Raw genomic sequence first — 13258 nt, 5'->3', positions numbered from 1 at the left:
GTTTGCCTTGAAGTGAAGACGTGCACAGAGTTTTAATCACATCGTGATTTATTTTTGCTCTTTTAAATATCTCCTTTTCAGTGGTTGCTTCTTAATGAATGACTGACTGTTTGCTGTGGTTTGTAACCAGGAATTTGAACATTAAAAAACTCTAATCAAGATACAGATTGAAAAAAATTCTCTCTTCTTCTCTCATCCTTTACATTAGAATAAAGACAAATTGTCTTCCTTTTGAAAATTTAAGTTTGAAAAATCCCATCATTCTCTTCTTGAAAACTTTAGTTTAAGAAATCAGTTCAGAGGAAATTTAATTATAGTTCTTAAACTATAAAAAGCTCCTATAAAATAAAAGCAAGGGTAGGGCTAGAATAAGTTTCACCTCTTGAATATAACCAACATTTGAAAAAAAAAAAAAGAAATGGAGCTACAGAGTAATTTTTGTTGTATCTTCTCCACTGTGCAATCAGTGGACACCCTTGGGTGTTTTAAATAGTAGCACGAACAAGACACAGACTGTGTTGTCGACCCAGGTAAGGTCATTTGAGTGCAAAGATCGGATTCCAAAACAGGCTCAGAGACAGAAAAAGAACAGCCTGAAGGCAGAAGAAGGGGGGGTTCCGTTGTAGGGTCTTGCATGAGAGTTTTGGATCTGAATTTTATCCTCTTATCTTTGGAAGTGAGTAAATCTTCATAGCAAATTATTCTCTCTGGCGTGCTCTGGCCAAACGCCACACGCACACACTCCACCCTCTCAAGGATGACCCGTCAGCCCCTGGCTTTCCAGCTTCAGCTGTCATAAAGGGCCATGAGGACTGTGGGTTGAGGTTGGGGTTCGGGCTTGGTGAAGGCTGTTAGTGCTCCCAAGACCGAGGACAGAACTCGGGGCAAACATGGGGCAGCAGAAAGCTGTTCTCGGGTCCCTGAAAGTAGTGGGACGATGCTGTCTGATCAATCCTGTCTGCAGATCGCCCGGTGGGTCCGTAGTTAGCACTGCACTTACAGTGGGTAGAAATGTTCTGACACTCATGCAGCCAAATATAACTTATTATTTTGATGTGAGGTTGAAGCATGAAAGCCCATGCTTTTCGGACTGCTCCGTGACCTGTGCACACAACCCTTCCTTGATAATGGTGAGTTACGCCTGCCGGCATCTGAACACTCTTCACCCATGTGTGCGCACACCTGCAGTTGGGTGCTGATGAGTATGTTCGTTTGTTTGAACTTAAATCATAAAATCCTGCAAAGGACGTTTTTACCCAGAAAATAGGATGGGTCTCTTACAAAAACTGTCTGCCTGCTCCTTGCCTTTCGTAGGACTAAAGGGCCCCAGCTCCTCTAAGAAGAGGTGTGCTTTGGATACAGCAAGTTGAGCTCTGCAGGGAAAGGGCGGAGGTCTGGGCCATCAGCTACACGCATTCCCTGGGAAGTCTGTTCTGTCAGAAGCAAATGCAGTTCGGGAGCTATAGTTTATCCAGGTTTGGGGAACGCAATGATTGGCTTGCCAAAGGTTTGCTTTATCAGCCCAGAGACTTCCTTTATTTTTAAGCTCCAGTCATTCACCTCTGCTCATGCTGGCTCTGCAGCCACAGAAGATACCGGAACGAGATTAAAATGGCCCTGCGGCAGGGCAGAGCGCTCTTGGCTCCCACCTTGTTATTTGTCCCTCCAGTGGTTCCTAGCAGTTGTGACGTCAAGACTGCCATTCAAAGCAGAGAAAAAGGAAACCGTGGCCTCTCTTCACATCAGTAGCCCGGACAAGCTGTTGTTTCTCAGCATCCAGAGCATGCTGCCTGGCGGGGCTGAGCATTCCACGCCTGGGTGACCTGCTTAAATGGAGGAAGCCGAATGCTGTCCCCCGGACGCGCTCCAAAGCCAGCGTCCCCAGCAGAGCGCTGAGCCCAGGCCCAGGCTCCGGCCGAGGCCGGGCAGGGAGCACAGCTCCCACGTTGTCTGCGGGCACAGGCAGCTTCTGTTTAGTCGTAAAAGAGAGACCGTCGTTATCAGCGGCCCTCATTAATATACAGGGCAGCCACATCATTATGCTGCCTTTGGGGTCAGTGCTGCGAAATCCTCTTTGGAACACCAGTGCTGTGTTAAACATCTTTTGGGATCACAGTCAGAAGTTCAAAACCACTGAACTGCCGCCTCTTCGTTTCCATCCCACCTCTGCTCACCCCATTCCCCAGCCCAGGCCTCTGGCTCTAGAAGGGCCCCTGTATATACTTAGGTGTTAGTTTTGCACTGTGCGTGATTGAGCCTGAATATCCTTTGCATACATATGAAAGAAATCTCAACTGCAATGTGTAGATCACAGGCTCTGGATTGTTGTTAATGGAGAGGGGAGCACCTTTTATTTTCAGAGGGAAGGAGCTATTTCAGAATCACAGAGCTGTTGTCTCTTCAGGAATAAGCCAAGATCCCTGCAGCAAACAATCTTGCAAGGCCAGGAGCTCACTTAACGATCTGGTCGCTTGCAGTACGTGCCTCAGCAGTGACCAGCTTGAGACTCAGTCTCTGAGGGCGTGCGTTCTTGGGTTTCTTTCTGGCGTGGGCGACGTTGTTTTATTAGAGTTTTGGAGGTGGACGTATTAGTCATTAGAAAAAGAACAACCAACCACCATACTTTGTGTTCCAGAGTCATCTTGGTGAAGTCAATGTGCATTTGAGGTTTTATGTTACAAATCCCATTAAATCTTTCTCAAAATAGCTCTTCTCTGAACCTTTGACTGAGGGAGATGCAGAAACCAAAAGTGGTTAATTTTATGCACAAGTGTATTCACAAATTTTATGTCAGGAAGGATCCTGATGCAGTGGGGCCTTTTGAAAGTGAGTATTAAAGACGAAATTCTCAGATTGTAATCTCTTGTCTGTTGGGAAAGAGGGAGAGATCTTGAGGTAATTGGATGAAGATGGAATGGATGGAGTGTCTCTTGTAAAGTTAGGATTTACACTGAGAGTTGCCTGGACTGCAGTCGAGTTTGCCTAGACAAGCTGACTTGCCCAGGGGCCGGCTTAACACCAGGTGAATGAATGCCACGTCTCTGCCCCCGTGGCAGCGTTGGGAAAGGGGCGTGGAGTGCACGAGTGTGGCTTCTGCGTGTGCGCTGTGGACTGGGTGGCCGTAGAATCTTTTATTTATTTATTTATTTATTTATTTATTTATTTATTTAATCCTCACCCGAGGACATTTTTCCGTTTTTTGTACAGATAGAGTGGGAGGGGGAGAGAGGAAGAGAGAGAGAGAGAGAAACATCAATGTGAAAGGGACACATCGAGTGGCTGCCACCCGCACGACCAACCAGGGCCGGGGACAAACTGCAACCGAGGTACGTGCCCTTAGCAGGATCCGAACCCGGGTCTCTCTGGACTGCAGGCCGACGCTCCAACCGCTGAGCCAAACCGGCCAGGGCTGGCCTTAGAATCTTGAAACAGGTGGAAAATGAGCACATTGCTTTCCACTCATGGACTGGAGAGTTAGTCCTTTCATGTTGGCTGCTGTTTGCACCTTAGTAATTCTTTTATTCTTCCTTTTTACATTTCCACTATTTCTGGAGGTCCTTATCTGAAGATAACAGTCTAGAAAACGTACTTTTACAGAATCTACTTACAACAGTGTCATACATTTAAAACAAACCGTAACATTTTTTAAAAAATATTTTATTGGGACTAACTTTTACTGGGAAAAGTTTCAAAAATTAAATCTATATTTGTTTTACATTATATAACAGAAATTTGGGAGATGATGCAACAATATGTTATTTCTTAGAGCAAAGATTGAATGTTGACTTCTGTGGTAGGATCGCGACTTAAAGAGGGTGTACACGCATTCAAATTTCCCCAAGGGTGGCTCTTAACCTTTTGATATACAAACCATTCTCTTGAAGAGTTTACCTCTCAGGTCGTCATCTCTGTTGACTTTTTCCTCCTCCATTGTCAGCTGTTCAAACCCTCTGTGACCCTAATTTGTCCACGAGTGTGTATGACAAAAGCGCAAGCCGTCCTCCAGGGTCATTTTTGTCAACTTCAGGTGAAACATGCAGTTTCACATTACACATGAACTACATTGTATTTGCATTCTTATTCTGATGCTTGCCAACCTCGAAAGTGAGCAGGAACAGATGCTGATATTAATGTGGACTAAGCATTAAGAGATAACTTTATTTGTCAATACTTTTGTATGATGATGACCCGTGCTTCCTTATGCAGTCTGGTAACTACAGGGAATCAGAATGATTACTCAAGTAATTAAGGAACACCCCCTCTGCACCCCCCACACACACACACACACAATTTCTATTACAGTTAAAGCACTCAGTTTGGCTTAGTGGACTTGATAACCAACCGCATGCAGATTTGTATGCCATTCCTGGCACTCAACTAGGTTATAAAACCTTGGGTAAGTTATTCACAGAACCTCAAATTCTTGACCTGTAATGCAGAGTAATAAAACCCAACTTGTAGCGTTGTGGGCATGAGAGCCCCTGTACAGTGTATAGAGCGCGCAGCTCAAGAAGTGACCCCTATAAGGATTGCTACTGCAGTTCCGTGGTGCCTTTCATTTCATGGGAGCCATTTCCATTTAATTTGGGCTGAAGAACTTACATTTTAGCAAAGTCACTGAAGATTTGTAAGGTGTGCCGTGACCCGAGGAAACTAAATTTCAGACAATTATATTTGGTGACTGTGTACATCTTGGATTAGATCATAAAATTTGATAGCCGTTTTCTTCATGCTATAGATGAGAACACGGAGACCCAAGAAAATGACATAACTTTCTCCGGATCCTGTGGTTTGAGTCTGCCACAGCCGAATCCAGCACCCACTGTTCCTGCTCTTGACTTTGTGTTTCCACCACACAGTTGCTCATTGGCAAGTGAACCAATTAAAAGGCCCTCGTACTTATCTGGGAACAAAGTGATAAAGGGAGCGGGAATGGAAGGGAGGGGACAAAGGCAGCAGTCACCGAACACGGTGCTGATTAGATTGCTGACGATTGACTCAGCTCTGTTCAGTGAGGGCGGGAAGCAAGGGTCCCAATTTTCAAGGCTGGTTGGGATGGCCATACAATTAATTAAACTAAAGTAAGTAGAATGTGTTGCTGTTGTTGTCTCTTAATGAGTTTAAATGATCTCCCTGTCCAATTAGAAATATGAAGGATTAACAGTAGAAGATGCCAGTGCTGAATAAATAAATTTGACACTAATGCAAAGAAAGAGTGTCAAAACCACTGATTGCGTGTGTGTGTGTGTGTGTGTGTGTGTGTGTGTGTGTGATGGACCCTGCTGTGGCGCGGAGACAGACTTTGCTGGGCCCTGTTTCTGTAAACAGATCTGTTCGTGCACACTTTCTCCCGTCATTGTCTGTGTGCACTGGCCCTGCTTTCCCGCCGGGCACACGGAGCCGAGGGATCTGGAGCTTGTTTTCTTGCAGAAGTGGGCAGGCACCAAGGACAAATGCGCACGTGCATTTAGAATGTGCTCATCTACTCTGTGCAGGTTTTTGAATCCCCACAGTTTTAACCCTGGACTGTGAACTCTGCAGATACATTGCAGCTCGGTGCACACACAGTATCCCTGGGAGGCCCCCTGGAGACCTCCTCCGAACGATGCAGTGAGCTCAGTGAATACGGGGACAGCTCTTTTTGCCCTGAAGCTCCTTCTGCGGGCCTAAGTGGGGTTAGTCACCCGAAACGATAAAGCATAATACCGGTCCTTTCCAGAAGGGATGGTTTGTCCCTTCCTCAGATTAGAACAAGAACTTCATATACATCCATGCAGTCACTTTCCTACCTATAGTTTTTTGCACGTTTTATTTAATATTCCAGCCAAGTTCGGGTTTTTATGACAGGAAGTATGAATGGTTATGGCAGGAGTAAATAACTTTTGCTTTTATGATTATAGTACAGGAAGTAACTTTTCACGCCAAATAAATCTTTGGGGAAGAAAAAAGAGCCGGCTTATAAATTTAACGTACGTACATTTCCTAGAATCTTTGCTCTCATAAGTAGAAATAAACCCAAAATATGGTTTTATTTCTTTTCTCTTCTTAACTTTCGTTATCAACAAAATGTCTGTGTTTTAGGAAGAGATATTTTCAGGTATTTTGGTGTGACCCATTGTGATATAGAACCACTAAAAAAATTCTAAGTGAGCCCTGGCCAGTTTGGCTCAGCGGTTAGAGCGTCATCCGCCGACCAAAGAGTCTCGGGTTCAGTTCCGGTCAGGGGCAGTACCTTGGTTGCAGTTCAGTCCCTGGCCCTGGTCAGGGTCGTGAGGGAGGCAGCCAGTCGATGTGTCTCTCTGTCATCAATGTTTCTCTCTCTCTCCCTCCCTCCCACTCTATCTGAAGATAAAAGGAAAAAATATCCTCCGGTGGGGATTTAAAAAAAAAAAATCTAAGTAAAACCAAAAAGGCCAAACTTTATGCAATGAAAGCACGAAAATCTTAAAGACCCTAAATAGGAAATTACTTTTCCCTTGAAGAGTCAGTGGCCAGCCCTGGCTGGTGTGGCTGTTGTTTGGGCATCGTCCTGAGCCCCGAAAGGTCTCCAGTTCCTTCTGGGTCGGGACACGAGCGCGGTGGCGGGCTGGACCCCCGTGGGGAGTGGGGTGCAGGCAGCACCCCATCGGTGTGTCACTCTCACGTCAATGTTTCTCTCTCTACCTCTCCCTTTCTCTCTCTCTCTCCAAAAATTAATTTTAAGAAAAGAGTCAGTGGCCACATCATCACCCACCTTCTAAGCTGAGGAGTCTCCAGCCCCCAGTCGCTCTGGTGGCCTCGTTCAATGAGCAGGTGGCGGCAACTACACTTGAATAAAAACAATTAAATAAACGAATAATAAGCACACGGGAAAGTTGGTTTAACATTACAGGGTTTGCATACAAGCAGGTTTAAAGAAAAAAGAAAATTAGGTAGAACTTGAGTTATGTTCATCATAACTGGAACTTTATAGAAGCTTTGTTTTTCGCAAACTTAAAAAAAAAAAGGGAAGAAAATATTTTTCTCTCATCTTTCTGTCTTCTTAAAGCCAGAGGAACTTGTAGTGAGAAGAAGACGTATAATAGACTGTCATTTGAGGACTAATATTTACCTGTACATGCATCCCATGAATGGATGGATGCCTGACAGATTAAAATGCTGGAGAAGTGTTCCACAGTTCCAGGTGCACTGGCAGCCTTGTGGGGCTGTGAGGCAGTGGGGCATTTCCCTGGGAGCTATAGATGAAGGTTCAAATGAACTCTGTGACCTTGAGCCTCACTTACCCACACTGCCTAAAAACAAGATTTCTAAATCCCCTCTACTCTGAAACTCATCATAGATGGTGCAAAGAAGCAGTTGGCAAATTACACGAAGCTGTTCTCAGAGAAGAAACTAATGTGTTAGCATTACAAGTACTTAGTTATGATTAACTTCCTCTAAATTCTGCAGAGAATATATTTGCGGGTGACGTGATTAAAATTCTGCCTCATGGTGTGGTTTTCAAGACAGTTTCCTACGTGCTGTTGTACTTCACATGCGGCTCATGGAAGGCTCCAGAGCAGCGTAGTTACGATCAAGCTCCCTGCCTCTGTATCCTGGCTCCACCACCTGCTCATTCGGTGACCCTGGTCACGTCCTTAAACTGCCGGGGCCTCAGTTTCCTTATCTGCAGGATGGAGATGATAGGAGAACTTAGCCTGTAGGGTCGCTGCGAGGGTGAAGGAAGTAGCAGCCCTGTAGGCCAGTGTGCTGTTGTCACTGATGGTGACTGGCTTAGAGAGCTGGGTGATCTGCACCAGGGCAAAGCGCAGCGAAGGAAGAGCCGTGCCACGAACGCAGGCCTGCCCGCTTCCCGGTCTCCCGTGGCCGTGGAAGTGCCACTGAAGAGCACGCTTTGCACGGTTTAACAGAAGACTCTGAGTAAACATTAAACATGAAGAACATTTGTCCCCGCGTTTTATTCTCTTGGGGGCAGTGGCTGGAAGGTGTGGAGACAGTGGGCCCAGTGGTCTGGAAAGCAAACAAGGCCCCGGGAGCGTGGCCTTGAATGATGACCACTGTGTGCCAAATGGCAGCCGGACCTGGGCCGTCTCTGTGGCTGAACCCTGTTCTAACACCCAGCCGCGGAAATGACCCTCTTGGCCTCCAGATTAATAGGAATTCTCCAAGAGCAGTAGCGTCTCGCCCGTGGCCACGCCTGTTGGGTGCGTGGGCTCACCCCAGACGTGTCTTCCATGGTCCTTATTATCTTGCTTGACTTTTCCTTTCTCTTTGTAAAACCTCTGCGCTGGCCACCCAGGACTTGAAGAGGAACTGCCCAATGAGCAGGGTCTGAAATGGGGAGCCGTCGCGTGGGAGCTTTGAAAGCTTCGAGCGTGGGTGTGAGCGCGACCCCACGGGAGAGGGGACCTTCCTGTTTAGTAAGTGAGGGAAGCAGATGTTCTAACATCCGGGTGGTTGTCAGGCCTCTGGTCATTGCTTGTTTTTCCCTTCTCCTCACCAAGCTCAGTATCAGTAGGATTTTTAAAAGTTGTGGGTACTTAACGTTGATCTCCCCATAAAGGGTCCGCGGGCCTTCGGCATCGTACACATGTTCCTGTCTCCGCTGAGGAGGCTCGTGCGGTCTCGGGGTGAGGGCAGAGGGGTGCCCGTCCCGGTGCTGTCGACTCGTCCTCAGCTTGAAGATTATGTTCGCGCCATGTGGACCTGGCGTCCACTCTCTTCCCTTTAAAATATCAGTTTGGTAAAGATTATAAGAACACGCACACGAGTGGAAACTTCCTTCGAGAGGCTAGAACACGTGGCTTTACTCTGCTTTCGTGAACCCCGATGTTTAGCTTGAGTACTCAGAGACGAGGAACCAAGGCGCCGGGTCCGACACGAGGGCCCGAGGTGCGGTGTCGCAGACGTGGGAGCTGGTGCCCCTCGGCCTCCCCAGTTCCCATCCAGGAAGCGGTCACACCCCAAAGGAGAGGACAGGCTTTTTAGAAGCTCCTCTCCAGCAGGGTGTCCACCAGTCCCTTCAGGAAGCGAGCTCTGGCCATCCATGCTCTTTCAGGCGGGATACAAGCAGTTTTTGCTCGTCTTGCCCAGCTGTCAAGAGTAGGGTGTGGGGGGTCGTCCTTGGAGGGGGGCAGCGAAGGGGGCATCTGTAATACTTCCGACAATAAAGATAAATTTTAAAATAAATAATATAAGAATAAGTTCTCCTCTTCTCTGATGTAAATGGCCAGGTGTGGCTAATGCCAAGAGAAATACAAAAGGCCGTATTTCAGTTCTTTGTGGGCAGTTTGCAAAGGGTGCCTTGGAGCGAAAGCCTCGTTGCCCCTCTGCTAATGTGACGGGACTTATCAGCGAGTGTGTCTTTGCGCCCATCTCGGACAGACCTGAAAAAGGGCTTTCTTCTCACAAAGCCCCGGGACAGTGCTGTGTCTTCAGTGCCCCAGTGCCCAGGGAAGATGATTTCCATCTCTGAAATTTGGGGACAAGTGAGAGTAACTCTTTTTCTTTCCTTGAAGGGTTAACACTCTAACCAGCTTCAGATTGGTTCACTTGAATCTTAAAATTACTTTTCTGGTCACGCGCACTGAAGGTCTAAGCATTTGTGAAATGTCTTTTTTCCCCTTTCTCCTGATGCTGTTTTCTTTTGGCTGTCTTAATTACACAGGGTTGAGGAACCAAATTAAAATTAGGCGTGGCTGGTACACGGTGATCACGTTGCATGCTTTCGGCTTTGCTTGTTGGAGTTGCTTCTCCTCACCGTGTTGCTTTCCTCCCCACTTTTTATTTTTTTTCCTCCAAAGGAAATATCATAAACTCTTTTAGAAATACTCACAGGAAGTGAGTATCCATATGCTGGTTTCTCGCCAGTAACTGAGCATTGACAGGTGGAGAATGGTGCTGCAGCCTTCCCGGATTGATTTGAACATTCCCCCGAGAGGATTTCATCCAGGGTGGATAGACCCAAGGGGTTTTGTGCCCTGAGGAATTAGAGGAAATTGGTCACTGCGTGTCATCCTGAGGCACGGTGATTCAGGAGCCGGGATGGGGTCAGCAAGGCACGTGGCTATCATCACTGAGGTTTTTGCTCACTTCTCAGAGGACAGGCTGCCTTCTAAAAATTAATGCTCCCTCCACCGCCAACAACGATTCTTTTGCAATGAATCACTTCCAGAAATGAATAGCCACAGTTTTTTGGAATGACTGTTGTGAAATCCCTCGTTTATGATGGCAGGTTTTCAGTTGGTGGTTTTTATCAGAGAGAATTTCTCAAGATCAAAACGAAACCTCCTCTTTTAAAAGAAAGAAAGTTACTCTCGATACAGAAAGCAAAAGTATTTCCAGTCTCCTACTGAAGAACTGTCACCGAAGATCTCTGTACCTTTATTTAGAGATATGTGCCCATCTTCTTTGCCTGAATGTGTGAGTTCTTGGAATTATGGATTCATTGCTGGTAGCTGGTGGTTTCCTTTGCAGGAGGTCGCTAACTGCAAGAAATGTTCTACACGGTGAGTAGGAGGTAGAGTCCAAAGATTATTAGCTGAACTGGTGTGCATCTTCTTGGGTTGTGGATTCAAAGGACTGCTGCCAGGCTCTTAGGTATTCCTGCTTTGTAAGACTTAATGGATAGACCTGCAGGACTCACAGACGCCTGGGAAGGGTTTTTCAGAACACGGATTGATTGAATGATCATTGAATCTTTTGAATGTACTAGTCCTTTTGAGGAGGAAAGGCTGTTTTACAGAAGGAAGAGTTTCGGGGGAGTGCGGGGCTTTTTGAAGTACAGTCATTGCTCTTATGTATTTATTTTAAGTATCATTCCATCCTCTCGTGTGAAAGAATAAGTGACTACCTGGTCTCAACAGAGAGAAAGTTATGCCAACTCTCTTTAAGTAGAGACTTCATCCACATGTTACTCCTAGCTGGATTTTTTTTTCTTTCTTTTCTTTCCTAAATCTTCACATAGGGGAAGCTCTTCCCTGAACACTCACCTTTGGGTGGTAGGTGCAGTGTGGGCTCTCCCTAGGTTGTTGTCAGCGCTTCATCCAGGGGGCAGAGAGAGGGAGGACAGTTACTGGAAATAGTGAATGCAGTGTCAAGAATTGTTCTCTCCAGAGTGGAGAAGCTGTTTGACCTACTGACTCATTTCATAGGAATTGAGAAAACAACCTAGTGTGGTTTTCATTGTTAGTCTGGAGGATTCCAAAATCTTTGTGTCTGCAAATAAGATGAGCTGGAGAGAGGCAGTGTTTCTACTTGCTGCTTCTCCTAATGGATTCAATCCCTTGCTTCCAGGACGGGTCCGGCTGGTGCGCAGGGATCCTCCGTGTGACTGCTTGGTGGTGAGTATGGATGACAGCAATTTCTGATTTTCATTAGTTCTTGCTTCTGAATTTCTGTAAATGGCATTTCATCAAAGGAAAGCTTCAAAGTACCTTTATTCGCTGTGGCACATCTGTACTACATTTCATATTTACCTGTAGAAAAGAAAATACTGGGTGTGGTGACATTTATAAAAGACAACAAAACACATAGACAACAATGCAAGTTAAGGATTAGGATATATTCTGCTGGTTTTTGGTAACACGTTGACATGAAGGCAGCTTTGGTTCTGACATATTTATATTGTGACTTTTTAAATAATGTTATTTAAAACACAAGTATGGAATATAACAGTATGTTCTAACAAAAATAATATAATTACTAACAGTTAATAAAAGGCATATGTTGGGCTCTAACATGTTTATGTGCAGGGGAACTTTTGATTCATAATGTTTGGTTTTAAATCAATGTTACCAAATAAGCTAAAGGTATGAAAAGAAGACAAGAAAATATATTGAATTTGGCTAAAAGTAGAAACTAAGATATTTGAAGTGATTGATATTTAAAGTGTTAACATTATTGCCTCAGTATAATTTTATATATGCTGGATCCCCCAAATCACTCTCTCAAATTATGTTCTTCATTAACGCCAGAGATGTTTCGTGTATAATGATTGTAGGATCTCTCCTCCTCTTTGGAGATGACTGAGCTGAAAGGGCCAGTCCCGCCAGCGCCGTCTGTTCTGTTTACTGCCCTATGTCTGGATGCCTTAGCGTCGGAGTTCGTAACCTTACAGGGCGTCAGCCCCGTGAGATTGTACTGGATCCCCACTCACCCACACACCTTTGCCTGCCTTTTTGGGGCATCCACAGCCCTAGGGAGGCTCATCTGTAGCCCAAAAGGAGACAGCACCACGGTTCTGCTTTTCTGTAGGGTTCTAGGACACAGTGGTTTAGAAGAGGAGGCATCCAGGTCAGAAAGAAGACCTCTAGTTGCCAGGTGGGGTGCAAAGTCTGAGAACAGGAGGAAGGGTGGAGAAAACATGTGACGAATATTAAATAAAGACAATGCTTAATATTATCAGAACCTCCACACAGATACCTGGAACCCCTAAACGTTTAACCATGTGTACTTGTAAATTACATGGTGAAGTTCACTGGAGGCTTAAAGACTCACAGTTGGGAGAGTTCTCCTTATGCATAACGAACTCTCTTTTCTTTCTTGTTTCTTTTCCACTGTGTATGTGACCAAATTAGATAGGACAGTAAAATCATCTGAACTCCAGAAATGCAACGTATAAAAATTTGTAACAGACTGGAAAAATGATTCTCCATTAGCAGAATAAATTTGGTGGGGATAGATATGAGATCGTTTGGTTGAGTGAAAAAAAAAAAAAAAAAACCCACACCATTTTAAAAAACAATAGTTGTTATTGCCCTTCAACTAAATTGAAGTGAATACTATGAGGCTGTTGTGGAAAAAAATAGACATGATTCTTGGGTCTATTGAAAGGAATATGACATAAAAGGGTAAGAAAATAAGACTTGCATGAGTCAGACTCATTATTGTGTCCGATTTGAGTCACATTTGCAAAAAGATTTCGGGCAGTTGTGAAAGAGCTGCTGCTGCATGAGCAACCGAAGTCCCACACCCTGCTAGCGGGGCTCAGTCCGCAGGAGGCCGAAGGGTTTCTTCCTGAGGGCTGTAAGTAGTCACCGTCTGCTTACCTTATACTCAGGGCCGAGCATGCTGCCGGCTTTCGTTCAGTGGGTTGCGACACTTGATTATTATTGTTTAATTAATTTATTTTTTCCTTTTTATTGAATTTATTGGGGTGACAAAATTAGGCAGGTTTCAGGTGCACGATTCCACAGCACACTATCAGTACACTGTATTGTGTGTTCAGCACCCCAAGTCAAGTCTCTGTCCCTCACCATTTATCCCCCCAGGGCCCCCC

General features: G+C 45.3%; 1 protein-coding gene across 25 annotated transcripts in view; it reads left to right on the top strand.

Moving 5' to 3' along the window:
• The window catches only part of LOC118620512, a 185896-nt gene that overhangs the window by 147019 nt on the left and 25619 nt on the right, over nucleotides 1–13258 (top strand). For 22 of the 25 annotated variants that reach the window (XR_004957434.1, XR_004957436.1, XR_004957433.1 and 19 more), the window contains one exon: nucleotides 11275–11321. The exons of 2 other annotated variants lie outside the window; for them this stretch is intronic. The gene's annotated coding sequence lies outside the window, so the exon portion shown is untranslated. Of the gene's footprint in view, nucleotides 1–4738; nucleotides 4867–11274; nucleotides 11322–13258 lie in introns of those variants that run through there. One more of the 25 variants, XR_004957420.1, reaches the window with a different exon arrangement.

Source organism: Molossus molossus, unplaced genomic scaffold (genome assembly GCF_014108415.1).
Source record: "Molossus molossus isolate mMolMol1 unplaced genomic scaffold, mMolMol1.p scaffold_m16_p_7, whole genome shotgun sequence".
Lineage (NCBI taxonomy): Eukaryota > Metazoa > Chordata > Mammalia > Chiroptera > Molossidae > Molossus > Molossus molossus.
Note: the sequence above shows the minus strand (reverse complement) of the source record. Positions and strands in the feature narration are given on the sequence as shown.